Source organism: Gossypium arboreum, chromosome 6 (assembly GCF_025698485.1).
Source record: "Gossypium arboreum isolate Shixiya-1 chromosome 6, ASM2569848v2, whole genome shotgun sequence".
Taxonomy (NCBI): Eukaryota; Viridiplantae; Streptophyta; class Magnoliopsida; order Malvales; family Malvaceae; genus Gossypium; species Gossypium arboreum.
The window spans coordinates 117,010,500-117,027,079 of NC_069075.1; positions in this window are offsets into that span (position 1 = coordinate 117,010,500).

A 16,580-nucleotide genomic window follows, 5' to 3' on the forward strand; every position below is an offset into this window, starting at 1 on the left:
AAACCTACTTGAAAACTAATAATTAGTAAAAGCAACAAATAGAGTTAAATCCACAAAGGTTGATAGTAATCTTATTCAAAAATGGGGTTTTAAGGAAAACTTTAAAACTAAAATTAAGATTTGAAAAAAGAAAGAAAGAAAGCAATAATTTATTATGAATGTTATTTAATGGATGTTCAACCTTTCATCTTTCATTTCCCTTGAGCTTCCAACTTTCATATTCTTTAACCTTTAACCTTCCATCCTTCTTAAGTTGTGCAATGCAAGCTATATTATCTTCAAAATAAAACTGTTGGAGTTTTTTTTCTGAGCATAAACCATAATCTTTTCGTATGTGATGAATTACATACCTTAGCCACACACATTCACGACTAGCCTCATGGATTGCCAAAATCTCAGCATGATTAGAAGAAGTAGCAACAATTGTTTGTTTCGTAGAATGCCAAAAAATTGCAGTACCACCATATGTGAAAACATAACCAGTTTGTTTGTGAGGATCAAATAAGTACCCTGCATCTGCAAAACCAATCAATTCTGTTTTGGGTAGGTTAGGGGCAAACAAACCCATATCTCTTGTACCTTGAAAATAACGAAAAACATGCTTAACCCCATTCCAATGTCTTCAGGTTGGACAAGAGCTAGATGTTGCTAATAAGTTGACAGAAAATGATATATCAAGTCGTGTATGACTAGCAAGATACATCAATGCACCAATAACCATTAGGGTGCTCAATGGATGTGCATTATGCGTGTAAAATCTTCTTAGCACTTTTTCTATATATGTTGTTTGATGCACAAGGATTCCATTATTTAGGTGCTCAATTTGTAACCCTAGACAATTTTTTTTTCTTTCTAAGGTCTTTCATTTCAAATTTTTTCTTTAATCACTCCATTGTCACTAAAATCTCTTTAGGAGTCTTAATGATATTTAAATCATCAACATACACAACAATTATAACAAATCATGATCCAAACTTCTTTATAAAAATGCATGGGGAAACAAGATCATTCTTATAGCCTTACTTCAATAAGTATTAACTAAGGCGATTATACCACATGCGTCCAGATGGTTTCAATCCATAAAGGGATCTGTTTAATTTGATTGAGTAATGTTCTCGAGAACATGAATTAGTTGCTTCTGGAAGTTTAAAACCTTTTGGGAGTTTCATGTAAATGTTATTATCAAGTGGGCCATATAAATAGGCTATAACTACATCCATTAGGCGTAAATCAAACCCTTCTCTTATTGTCAGACTAATCAAGAACATAAAAGTAGTTGCATCCACCACAAAAGAGTACATCTCTTCATAATCAATACCAGGTATTTGTGAAAATCCTTATGCAACCAAATGCGCTTTATATCTCACAATTTCTCCCTTTTTTATTTCTCTTTCTCACAAAAACCAATTTATATCCTACAAGTTTTACACCTTCAGGTGTACAAACTACATGTCCAAATACATCTCTCTTCTCAAGAGATTTTAACTCCACCTCAATTGCTTCTTTCTATTTTGGTCAATCATCTCTTTGTCTACATTTATCAATTAGCATTGGTTCATGATCCATATTGTCATTCAAAATATCTAGTGTTATATTGCATGCAAATATGTCATCGACCTCAATTTGATTTCGATTCCATTTAATTCTTGACATGACATAATTTGTTGAGAACTCTTCATTATTAGGTACTTCAGATTTTTCTTGAACTTCAGTCATGTCTAAAATCTCTTCTAGTGATCCTTTTAAAGTTATTGCTTCCTCATTCTGATCATTATCTATTTTTTCTCCTTTTCTTTTTCAATGATTCTTATCTTTGGAGCCAATTTGTCTACCACACTTCAAATGTGATTTAGACTTACTAGAAACCACAGTTTATCCTTTAGGGACATCAATTTTGATTGGAGTATTTACAACTGGGAAATGTGATTTTGTTATTCTTTTTGGATAGTAAATATGTTTGGCAATTGATTTGCGAAACTTTGTAAATAAATTATCCTCTAAACTTCCAATTCACATTGTTGCCTATGAAAATCAAAATGTAACAATGATAATTCATTCCAATCCCCTAACATTGAGAAAACTAACCCACTAAAATGACAGTCAACAAATCGAGCCATAAATAAATTCCCTGTTGATGGCTTAAGATATTTAATTATTGATAGAGATTTATATCTAACATATATTCCTAACCTCGTTTGAGAACCCATCTTAGAGCATTGTGGTGGAGCAATCAGAACATATACAGCACATCCAAAAGTTCTCAAATGGGAAATATTTGGTTCTTGACCAAAAACCATTTGTAACAGGAAGAACTTATGATAACTTGCTGGCCTGACTCGAATTTGTGATGTTGCATGTAGTATGGCATGCCTCCAAACAGAAATTAGAAGTTTTGACTTCATAAGTAATGGTCTTGCAATCAATTGAAGACGTTTGATTAATGATTCAGCAAGATCGTTTTGTGTATGAACATGTGCTAAAGGATGTTCAACACTTATTCCAATAGACATACAAAAATCATTGAAAGCTTGGGAAGGAAATTCACCAGCATTGTCAATACGAATTGTTTTGATAGAGAAATATGGAAAATGTGCTCGTAATTTGATTAACTGAGCAAGTAACCTGGAAAATTTTATGTTTCGAGTTGATAACAAGGATACATGTGATCATCTAGTGGAAACATCAAGTAAAATCATAAAATATCTAAATGGTCCATACGGAGGGTGTATTGGTCTACATATATCTCATTGTACCCATTTTAGAAAAGTGATTGATTCATAATTTATCTTGGCTAGTGATGGTCGAATGATTAATTTGTCTTGAGAGCAACCATCACGTGAAAAATTATTCGCTTGAAGAATCTGTTGGCTCTTCAATGAATGTCCACATGAATTGTCAATAATTTTTTGCATCATAATTGAACCGGGATGGCCTAACTGGTCATGCCAAATAATAAAGTCATTAGTAAACTTTTGATTTATTATAGCATGTGCTTCAATTGTACTAATTCTCGTGTAGTACAAACCAAAGAAGAGTGCGAACAAATTCTCCAAAATAATTCTATTTCCTTGAATTATACTTTTAATTTGAAGATATTCATCATTCCCTTCACTTATTGTCTCAATATGATATCCATTATGGTGAATATCCTTAAAACTCAACAAAATTCTTAGAGACTTAGGAGAGTATAACGCATCATTAATTTGAAGCTTAGTTCCTCTAGGTAACAATATAGTTGCTCTTTCGGAGCCTTGAATGATTTTGACACTATCAGATACAGTACTTACACTAGCTTTTTGCATTGTTAAATGAGAAAAATATTTCTTATTCTTAAGTATAGTATGAGTAGTTGTACTGTTTACTAAGCATAAGTCTTCATCATTTGTTTCTAATTGAATTTGAAAGGTATTCATATTTTTCAAAGAAAACAAATAAGTGTCACGTAAATTTTCAAAATATATAAAATTTTCATAAATAGTTTAAAACATAATATAATAACCATGTTGTTAAAACCATAACAAACTTGCATAAAATTTATTCTTTAAAACTATAATAATAAAATTAAAAGATCAATTATTCCCTTCAAGGGTGGTGAAGAAATCAACAGCTTCCAAGTGAGTTGTACCAACGGTGCCATAATCATCTTTTCCATTCTCGCAAACAAAATTTGTCTCTATTTTCTTCCCTTTATCCTTCAATGATTGCTGATATAGTTCTACAAGATGCTTTGGTGTACAACAAGTACGGGACCAATGGTTTTTACCTCTACAACGATAACACAAACTTTTCACTTTCCCAGTTGTATTTTTATCATTCTTTCCATCCTTATAATCCCACTTATGGTGGGTATTCCTGAAATGACCACCTCATTCACGGCCATGTCCTCGATCGCGCACGACCACGGCCATGTCCTCAACCACGACTGCTAGTGTGGTCTTAATCCTTTCTGTTATATGATGTCATATTCACTCTATGGAATAGAGTAAAGCCAATTGGACGTGACTCATGATTTTTCATTAATAGTTCATTATTTTGCTCAGTCACAAGAAGACAAGATATTAATTCAAAATATTTTTAAAACCTTTTTAATGATATTGTGTCTGCAGGACAACATTATTTGCATGAAATATGAAGTATTTTTTTCTAACATATCCTCATCAGTTATGTTCTCTCCACATAATTTCAATTGGGAAGTGATCCTAAACATAGTCGAGTTATATTCACTTATAAATTTAAAACATTATAATATCAAATGCAGCTAATCATAGTGAGCTTTAGAAAGTATTATGGTTTTTTTATGAACATATCTTTCTTTTAGACTATTCCAAAGGACAAGTGGATCTTTAACAGTCAAATATTTATTCTTTAATCCCTCACGGAGGTGATTACGAAGAAATTTCATGGCTTTGGCCTTATCTTGACTAGATGCTTCATTTCCTTTATTAATAGCTTCACCAAGGCCTTTTGCATCTAAATATATTTCGGCATCTAACATCCAGGATAAATAGTTCTTCCCAGTAATATCAAAAGCCACAAATTCAACTTTTGCAAGGTTCAACATTGATGCTATTGTTACAATATAAATATAAATATAGATATAAATATAAGTAATTCATTAACAAATATTCAAGCAAAAATTAGTAATCCCTTAACAAAACTTTCAACCATAACATAACAGGAAAAAAATTACCCAAATAATTACAACAATTTAATCATAAAATAAATTACAAGTAATTTGACTATGTTAGAAGTTTTTAACAAATTACAAGATTAGTAGACCTCTTAAAAAAATGAAACAAATTATAAACATAAGTAATTTTATCATAATGGACATCTTGATAAAATGTATTACAAACCTTGATCCAAACTAACGAAAAATGCAACTATTGCATTGATGTAAGTGTAACATCCTAAATTAAGGCCTAGTCAGAATAGTGGTTTCGGGACCACAAATTCGACACAGTAAAATTTTTTTATTATATTTTTATGGTCTAAAATTTCACAGGATGATTTCGTGAAAATTTCGTTTGAAAATTTTGACGTTTGGGCACTCAATTTGGTCAAAAGGACTAAATTGTAAACAGTACAAAAGTTGAGTTCTACATGTTAGAGGTGTCTAATTGTTATGAAATTTTAAATTGGAGGCCATTAAATGGTAATTAGACCATTGGATAATTTTTTGGACAAAAATGGACATGAAATGGGTGAAATAAAATATTTTTAAGTTAGGGGCATTTTGGTAATCTAGTAATTAAAATGAATTAAAAACAAAATTAAAAGCCAATTTTTGTCCATCTTATACCCCATGGTCGAAACTTGCATGGAGAAGACATATCTAGGGTTTTTCAAGCTTCCAAACTCGATTGTAAATCCGTTCTAGCCCCGTTTTTAATGATTTTTACGTTTTTAAAATCCTAGTAACAAGATCTACTCATTTCTACCCATATTTTGAGTTAGGGTTTGTGTTTAAAAATTTACCCATGGATGACATGCATGTTTTTTGATGTCTAATGGTAGAAAATGAATGCTCGGTGTGTAATAAATGACTTTTAAGTGATTTTCGGTGAAATTGTCAAAAATGACAGTTTTACAAAAGTTACAAAATTTGTCATAAAGTGTGATTGAGTGGAAATTAGGGGCTACTATAGTTATGAAAATGATTCGGATAGGCTTAAAATGCAAGGAAATTGGATAAAAATCATTTTACGAGCCTTGGGGCAAAAGTGCAAATATATAAAAGTTTAAGGGTCAAAATATAAATTTGTAAAAATATGATTTTTGGACCTATATAAATAATGTGACTAACTATTAAGCTAAATGTGATATTATAGATCAAAGGAAATGAGATTCGGGCATAGATTGGGAATGAATAAGATTATGAACTAAATCGGAATAAATAGCCATGCTTGCATTTGAGGTAAGTTTGTATGTAAATAATATATCGATTCTTTTTATGTTATTATATTTCATTATTATATAAGATGTGGCTACCTATAGAATGATCATTTGATGTAAATTACGAATCAAAATAGACTATGAATGAGTTTGTTAAATGTTAAAAAGTGATGAATTTCTCGGTTGAACCTTCGGAATAGAAATGATACGAATGATCCATTGTGAGAACACATGTGTAGTACTATGTGCAAGCTACTATGTGTTTAAGATGGTTTTAGGTCACGTGTGTAGTACTAAATACAGGCTACTACGTGTACCAGATAGTTAAGTCGCATGTATAGTACTAAGTGCAGTCTTCTATGCGTACCTGACAACTTCAATCACATGTGTAGTACTAAGTGTAGGCTACTATGTGTATCAAATGGTTAGGTCACGTGTGTAGTACTAAGTTCAAGCTACTACGTGTACCAGATAGTTAGGTCACATGTGTAGTACTAAGTGCAGGCTACTACGTGTATCAGATGGTTAGGTCAAGTGTGTAGTACTAAGTGCAGGCTACTACGTGTACCGAATTGTTGGTCGTATGTGTAGTACTAAGTGTAGGCTACTATGTGTACCAGATAGCTTCGATTACAAGGGTGGTAATATGTGTAGGCAACCATGTATCTGTTATTATTCCGATGAGTTCAACGGGAAATCGACTAAGTGAAAATACATGTGAACATGACCATGTGATGAATAAGTGCAGATATATGTTTGTGGAAATTTATGAGCAATGTGCTCAATTGTTGAGCGAACTTTCGGTAAGATGGAATGGAATAAGTGAAATTATGTAAAAGTGAAATTTGTAATAAAACAGTTTTGGACAACAGCAATTGTGTAAATTTGAAAAATCACCAAAAGTCATGGAAATCAAATTAGAGGTTTAATAAGATATTAAATTAAATATTTTTGAGTTTATTTTCATATAACGGAAACGGTATAAGCAAAATAATTTCATATTATGAGATATTTTAATTTTTTTGAGACAGGGTCAGAATGATTTTGGAATCCCCTATTTTGACTTGGAAATATCATTAAAAATTGTAAAAAATAATTATGGGTTATAATTTATATTCATAAAATCCTTAATGAGTCTATTTTCAATAGAAATAGACGGGAACATTAATTGAAACCCTTACTATGAGATAATCAATTTTTAGTAAAGAAAGGTTGAAGCTGTCAAGTAGTAGAATAGGGGTAACTTTAAAGAATAAAATATACTTATTGGCTAGACAAAAAATTATGAAAATTTTATGGTAAAAATATAAATGAGTCTAGTTTTAGGGAAAATTTACAAATCTTAATTTTGAGTTCCGTATCTCCAGATACAAATAATTTAGTAACTATGACTCGAGAAAATAGCATGACTAGAAAATAAGTAAAAGTGTAATTATGATTATATTTCCATGGAATCATGTTGATAATTTGCTTATTATTTTCATATGGGCTTACAAAGCTTTAAGCTTACTTCCTCCTTTCCATTTCTTTTAGTGTTGTCAGGTTAGCTCAGGGTTAGAGATCGTCGGAGGCAGCATCACACTATCAAGCCAATACCTTTGGAATATTGTTACATATGTTAGAATTATCAAGTGAGTAGCATGTATAGGGACCTAATTCTATGACATGTGTTATTATGATTTGGCCAAATGTATTGGCCTATTTTGAGCTATTGTATATGGCCATGAGATGTGGCTCATATTGATTATGGCTTGTAAGTATAGCTAGTCAAGTTATGATTTATTGTTTATGATGTGAAGATATGATTATGTTCGTTTGTCATGCATAGTTGGTAATATGTCATGTGTGTTGAATGCATGTTTTATGACCATGAATTAAATGTGTAATATGGAGATAAATAATAATGCTTTGAACATGGAAGTTTGATGGTAAGTTGAAATAAATTGGCACAAAGATAACTATGGTATGGCTAGTCTTGGCTTAATTTGGGAATGTGTAACACATGCATGTTGATAGGTAAATGATATGTTTGTATCATAATTGAGGATGTTGAATGCCATTGGATCCATGTATATGTGTGTGCATGTAAGGGTAACAAAAAGGATTGAAAAATAGCCTAAGAGTTAACTACACGGGATGAGACACGGCCGTGTGTCTCAACCGTGTGAGGGACACAGCCTGATGGCACACGAGCATGTGACCCTGTTTCATGAGAAAAATTTCTAAGTTTTTCCCAGAGCTTTCCAAGTTCTCGGTTTAGTCCCGAACCCTTTCTAAAGTATGTTTTGGGCTTCGTAAACCTAAATAAGGGACTATGTGCATGTGATTGAATGTTTAAAATATGAATGAAATTTTATGGCCTGGTTAGTATAATTGTTTGCATTTAAGTCCAATAATGCCTCATATCCTGTCCTTGTGGGACATGGGTAGGGGTGTTACATGAAGTACACTGCTGATAACATATTATAAACAAAAATAATAGATAAAAGATGGATATGAGAATATGAGAATCTCTATTACATTCTATACTTTTTCATCATACTTATAAGTAGTATACTCCACTATATATATAGGGAGATTAGACTTTTCATATTCTAATACATAAATAAGAAAAATGGGTTACAAAGAGATAAAAGGTTTAAGGAAAATGGAAAGTTAAAGTTTAAAGAAGATGAAAGGTGGAAGCTCAAGGGAGATGAAAGATGAAAGGTAGAACATCCATTAAATAACATTCATAACACTCTCGTTGGATGTTCATTGTATAAAGGATATGCCTCATTAAAAATCTTACTAGGAACAACCTTGTTGGACAAAAACCTAGTGAAGGAAAAAAGAGTACATAATCTTTTGATACACAGTATGTCAAAACCTTACAAGAACGAATTTACTCCCTCTCATGTAAGCATCACTTAAGATCTTTAAAATGATGCAATCCAATGTTGAAAATTAACTTCTCAATGTAGCAAATTCTCACTTGAATGAAGCTGTTGAACATTTATATCTCCATTCTTTTGTATATCATGAGTGAAGAAAATTTTTGCAAGGTTTGGAATTGATGATATCTCTTGATCCAAACTAATAAAAATGCAAGGCTCTTGGATTGATGTAAGCGCTCGTGCTGATAACGTGTTATAAAATAACAATGCAAAGAACACAAGAATAATAGATGAGAATAAATGGATATTTCTATTGCAGTTTTCTTCTATTTCCATCATCCTTACAAGTAGTATACTCCTATATATATAGGGAGATTAGACTCCTCATTTTCTAATACATAAATAGGAAAGAGGTTACAATAAGATGAAATGTGAAGAGTTAAGGAAGATGAAAGGTGAAAGGGTGAGGAAGATGAAAGGTGAAAGGTTGAGGAAGATGAAAGGTTGAACATCCACTTAATAACATTCATAACACTCCCACTTAAATGTTCATTGTATAAAGGATATGCCTCATTAAAAACCTTACTAGGAAAAACCTTGTGGGACAAAAACCTAGTGAAGGAAAAAAGAGTACATAATCCTTTGATACACATTATGTCATAACTTTAAAAGAAAAATGAAGTGTTAATTTACTCCCCCTCATGTATGGATCATTTAAGATCTTTGAAACGACGCAATACAATGCTAAAAATTAACTTCTCAAATGTAGCGATAGGGAGTGCCTAATTGAATTTTCGATTATTATTCGCATTGGGTGATAGGTGTTACAACAATCCATATTTTGCTCCCCCGTATTTGAACATCATTTTATAACCCAATATTGAGACATTCAATATTATTAATCAATAACAAATCGACAAATTTTATTGACACGTATCAATATAGCAATAAAATTCAATTGCATTCTCATGCTTTGAATGTCACCAACAACTTTATAAAGTATGATGTATTATATCATTCACTATTACCAATACAACAAGTGCATTGGGCACAAAAAGAAATTGTACTTCAGGACAATCGTTTTATAACATTATTATATGACCATTTGTTCTTATTGAACCCTCAATCTTTAGGTCAAGATAAAATTTAATTTTTTAGATATACTTTCATTATAAAGTTTATCTACCGAATAATTATTGCTCTTGAAAATTCTTCAGGAACTCCAATGATATTTGATACATTAATATCAACAAAGATGATAACAACCTATATGTATAAATACATTAACTAATAAAAACTTCGAACAAAATCATATTTAAATTTAATGATTTTCTTATGAAACTCGAGTTTTATACTTCAGGTATCAATATTATGAAATAATATATACCAACCGAATACAAATTCACTAGACGTAAATAAATAAATTTATTTGGTATTTGAATACACCATAAATTAATCATTTTTCATAACCAAAACCAAATGTCTTGTTACAAGTCAATTCATATATTATGACTCGCTATTTTGCTAACATGTACTCTCATTGGCTGCACACCTTCTGGGTGTTTGGACTTCAAGTCCGAGATACATTTCATAACTTATAATAGAAGTGTTTCTTTATTTTGATGAGTTCCTCCCATATCAATGCTTTCAAATATATTTTCATTCAAGATCCTCACTTTTCTATAATATTGAAGTGTTCTATGTATATTATCGTTGTCGACAACAATTTCCTTTTGTCAGCTCCATTTAGTTATATATGAAAAAGGGGTTCCAAGGACATGAAAGGTTTAAAGTGTAGGAAAAATGAGTTTGGAAAACGCAGCGAAATATAAATTTAGGGAAAAATCAGAGTTTTAATTTTTTTTTCTAAAATAAAATCTTGGTTGTGATATCTAAAGTAATAAACACTTAATCAAAATTGTACATTTTCAATTCCTCTAGGATGAGCGCTTCGACTGAGTAGTTTTCTCTGCTATCCTCACGCTCACGTCTGTCGAGTGTGGGCTCACTTTGAATCAAAAAATTTTCCACAAAAATTACCAGTGAGGTAATTTTGCAATTTCTCTAAACTTTTGGGTCAAATTGTAAATTAGAAAAATATCTCTAGAAATTTTCTAGAATAATCTCCTCAGAGAATTTTCTCTCTACAACTTTCTCTTGAATTAAAGTGTGTGTAAATAATGACCCAAGGCTCTCTTTATATAGGGAGAGTTTAGAGAGTTCAACTATGATTAAACTTAATCACTTTAATATTAAATCTTAAAATAATAGAATATTTAATATTAAAATAATCACTTTAATACTAAATTAAAAAATACTATTAAGATAAGTATTAAATTTAATTAATATTAAACTACTAAAATAATATTATTTTTGAAATAATTAATCTGAAATCAAATTCTCTAGTCGAGTCTCAATAGGAGTGTAACTCTTCCATTGTTCAACCACCGACAACCAACTGTTGCTGGCCATCGGGATGTCAACCTCGCAACCACAGCACCGTCGTGTTTGGTGATGCATGTGTGACACCCTTATGACACCCTGAGTCAATTTGGCTGCTGTAGATTCGATCCAGGTCAATGATGACCCGACCGGTCCAGTCTAGCCATCGGTTGGCTCGTCGGTTTGGTTTCACATACTCGACCTGGTTCGACTAATTTTTGGGTCTTGGTCTTGGTCTTGGTTTTGGGCTCTTGGGTTCAATTTACGATCTTAGGTCCAATTTTAGAATTTAATTACCAATTAGACAAATTGTCCGACTTGAAAATTAATTTCCAAAAATAACATATTAATTTTAATTAATTTGATTAATTTAATTTTACTTGATCAAAATTAATTTTTCAAAAAATTACTTAGATTTTTCAAATTAATTTTTTCAAGAAAATTCTTTAATCAAATCCTCTAGTTGAACAATTGTCATAACCACCTAATTTAATTCCATATTGAATAAATCAACTCAATTAAATTATTCTCAAATTCGTAGAATTTTCTTCTAATTCAAATGCAGTCCGATCGAGCTTTTGTTAAGCTAGCGGAGGGACCAATCGGACATATACAATTAGGCTTTAGTGATTGCAATTATCTTCAGAAGCATCGTTCCGATAATTCACAATTACTTAATCATAGAGTGTAATGCCTCTTACCCGTGTCCAACACCGGGACGGATAAGGGCATTACCAAACTAAAATGAAGACATACACACAAAATCGAGCCATAAATTTCTTTTGAATACAAACTGTACATACACATGCGACTCGTCCCTAATACGGGCCTACACGGCCCAAAGCGTACATTGGGGATGGTTCGGGACTAAACTGTGAACTTTAAAATTTTTCTCTTAAAACAAGGTCACACGCCCGTGTGGACACAAGGACACACCCGTGTGCCTTTGACACGCCCGTGTCTCCAGGCCGTGTAACTCTCTGTTTATGATGTCAGCATCAATTTAAGATCACATGGCCAAGTCACACGCCCGTGTGTTAGGCCGTGTGGCGGATTTAATTTTCACATTTAAGGTGCAGACTTCACACAGCCTGGGCACACGCCCATGTCCTGAGACCGTGTCCTCCACACGGCTGAGACACAGGGTCGTGTCTCTGCCCGTGTGTTTACTACCATTCATACTGACTTGTAAAACCAGGTTGCAGGACGACCGGATGAAATGCCCATGGGGCTGACCGTGTGTCATACACGGCCTAGACACATGCCCGTGTGGACAACTTTGAGGCTATTTTCCAAGCCTCTTGTCACCTTTAACAACCCTTACACATACTCTTATGTCAATGATGATAACCATAGCAAAAAAGGGGTTACTTAAACATCCATAGCTTTAACTCATGCATGATAAATTCATATCAAGTATACCTAATTGGGACTCCATGACTTGTTAAGTTCATTCAATACATTTCTTTACCTTTATCAATATGGTGACCATGCCAATGGACATCATTTATCCATCAAGCATAAATTCAACATTTTATCAACCATTATTTACAACCAATTTGCCACACACCACAATGGTAATAACACATCTCATGCATGTATCAATATTTAGGGATTTAAACCCAATAATCAATATGAGTCATATTTCATGGTCATAGACAAAATGGAATAATATACCAAATTGGGCCATCACTTTGGCTAACAAATATAACACATATAAAAAAATACTAAGTCCCCTATACATGCCATACTTAAATGTAATAAACCAATTATACCTCAAAAGATTTGTTGATAGTGTGACTCGAGCTTTGACATTCACGATCCTCGAGCTAACTTGGTGATGCTAAAAGAAAAAGGAACAGAGAGGGAGGTAAGCATATAACTTAGTAAGTCGTGTGCAAATAATAAACAACATAGGTCATGAAACTCACGGAATAAACATGCTATCAATTACCACCACATTATCATATTACACATAATGAACATATTGAGAATTGATAATAAATGCCCTTGAACATCATGCTTATCTTAATATTTCATACCCATACCAAATTTCCCAACATGAATCGAGTCCAATACTCATAAGGTTTACGTACATACCTGTACCATACATTTTTACTCATTTTACCCTACTTCTTAATCATAATCTTGAATGGCCCGTTGAATTACCCAGAATACTAAAGGACATTCGGAATCATTATACACCACATAGAATGCCAAAGCCATGTCCCCGACATGGTCTTACATGGGTCTACATATCGATGCCATATCCCAGATTTGGTCTTATACGAAGTCTAATGTCAGTGACGATGCCATGTCCCAGACATGGTCTTACACGGGACCTCATATCGATGCCATGTCCCAAACATGGTCTTACACGAAATCTTATATTAGCGCCATATCCCAGATATGGTCTTACATGAAATCACATATCGATGCCATGTCATATCCCAGATGTGGTCTTACACTGGCCCACATATCAACGCCGATGCCATGTCCCAAACATGGTCTTTCACTGGCTCTCATCTCAGATGCCGATGCCAAGTCCCCAAAATGGTCTTACATGGGATCTCATTAATCACGATTTCATGATATCCGAATCCTATGCATTCCTCAAGGTCACCCGAGACTTTCGAGATATAAAGCTATCACCAAACTTTTATTAAGTCGTCACAAGCCAATTTCATTAGGGCATACATTCATATATCATAGAATACCAATTATTAAACGCATGATAATGGAATTGTTGAATTACTTACACACAACTTACCTCGGTGCAAAATGTGACAAATTTGCGATTTAATCCACAACCTTGCCTTTTCCTCGGTCAAGTCTATTCCTCGTCCCTCTTGATCTAGAATAACACATTTAACTCATTTAATACACACATTATTTAATTCAGTCCAAAAATCAAACTATGGAAAAATTACAATTTTGCCCCTAAAATTTTACAAAATTACAAAACTACCCCTAGGCTCGTAAAACAAAAGTACCCCATTTTTCTCTTTATTCAAGCCTAGTCGAATCATTTTCTCTCTTATATCAACCCACATTTTTCATTTATTCACACATTTACATATAGTTTTTACAACTTTTACAATTAAGTCCTTTTTATCAATTTCACCAAAAACCACCTAGTAAAAGTTGTTTATCACACATCAAACTTCCATATTCTTCTACTAGGCATCAAAGCACAAGCATGTCATTCATGGGTATATTTTTGAACATGAACCCTAGCTCAACTTAAGGGTAGAATTAGCTAAATCGAGCTACGAGGATTTTAAAAATATAAAGAACATTAAAAACGAGGCTAGGATGCACTTACTTTTGAGCTTGAAAGATGAAAGAAACCCTAGCTATGGCTTCTTGAAAATTTCAGCCAATGAGGATGAAGATGGACATAATTTTTGACTATTTTCCCTTTTAATTCTTTTAATAACCAATGGACCAAAATGCCCTTTTATTGAAACCTTGAGATTTTATCCCCCCTATGTTCATTTTTGTCCATAATGACATATAATGGTATAATTACTAAATAAGGACTTCAAATTTCAAATCCCATCACATTTAAGCCCAATAAATCAACTAGAACACATGTTTTTCACTTATTGCAAATTAGTCCTAATAACTCAATTGGACACCTTATCGATAAAAATTCTCATTAATATTTTCAAAAAGTTATTAAATCACATTGTAGACCTTAAAAATTCATCAATAGGAGTATTTTTATCTCGAATTTATGGTTTCAAAACCACTTTTCCGTTTAGGCCCTAATTTGGGATGTTACATAGAGTCAGTCCACAAGAAGTGCCATGATTGAAAACTCCTTATTATATACTCTTTACGGAAGCAATTCATTTACCTGCTTTATCTAATGACCTCATTCTGTGTGTGCTAACCTCATATGATATCCTTGATTCCTTTGAGTTAAATCCGTTCATTCAATACAATCCTATTTTATCTCTTTGTTAGCATTATGTCTTCTTAATGATTAATATGATCATTATCAATAAATGACTGTGATAAATTACTCGTTTGAGAACTAGAAACCCGTGGCCACATTCCATATTTAACAATCCACACAATGCCAATGAGAGGATATCATTAACTCTTTAATTGAGCTATGAATTCCACTGTTGCTAGTAAAGTCATGCCATACACAAGTTATGTACCCAACATACCAGCTATGGGCTCGATCATCTTTAGAGCATAAGCCTTCACTTATATTAAAGCACATAAGTTGCATATGCATGGTCAGTGACTAACTCAATATTTAGGTAAATCACACCATGAACGTCACAAGTGAATTAATTCACAAATGAATTCTGAATTAATTCATCTTGAGTCCAGTCCAATGTATCATTCCACCAATGAATACATCTATGTCTCTACTTATGGAGTCAACTGCTCTGATAGCCAAAACTAGTCATCTCTCCAATTGGAATTGTAGACAACATAATAATCCTTCTCAGTATTTGAATCAAGTGATCACTTTGACTCTTTTACGGGATTACGGACTCATTTAGATTATCGATTGAAGTAAGTTGTCTTTCTCGCAATGTAAGCATTCTTTATAATGCCACTTATCTTCAGTTTGAATTTTAGACAACCAATGAGCTAATATTTGCTTGTCACAATTTCACTATGCATGCAAAATAAAAAAGATAGAAAATACGAAAGAAATAATAGTGAAATGTGAAATTAAATTTATGTAATTATTAATCGTTCAAATAAATAGAAAACAATTACATATTTACTACAAATGAGCACATTTCCCAACATAAGGAAGATGGAAGGTTAAAGGTTAAAGAAGATGAAAGGTGGAAGGTGGAAGGTTAAGGGAGATGAAAGATGGAAGATGCAAGGTTGAACATCCAAGGGGGAGTGTTATGAATGTTATTTAATGGATGTTCAACATTTCATCTTTCATCTCCTTTGACCTTCCACCTTTCATATTCTTTAATCTTTAACCTTTATCTTCCTTTAAACTATTCATCTCATTGTAACCACTTTTTCTTATTTATGTATTAGAACATGGAAAGTCTAATCTCCCTATATATATAGTGGAGTATACTACTTGTAAGTATAATGAAAAAGTATAGAATGCAATAGAAATCCTCGTATTCTCATATCCTTCTTTTGTCTATTATTTTTGTTTATAATATAATTAAAATTTTGAGAAAAATCAATTAGAAGTTCTAGTCAAAGTAAATTCTTCGTTTGATTTGAGAGTTTGACCATTGATGCAAGATCAATTTCAATGTTCTTTAATAATATAGGCACCGACAATCGCCAAGTAACCTAATCTTTTCTAACTTTCTTAATAATCAAGACAATCGTCATTAATTGCTTTCTTTATTTATAAAT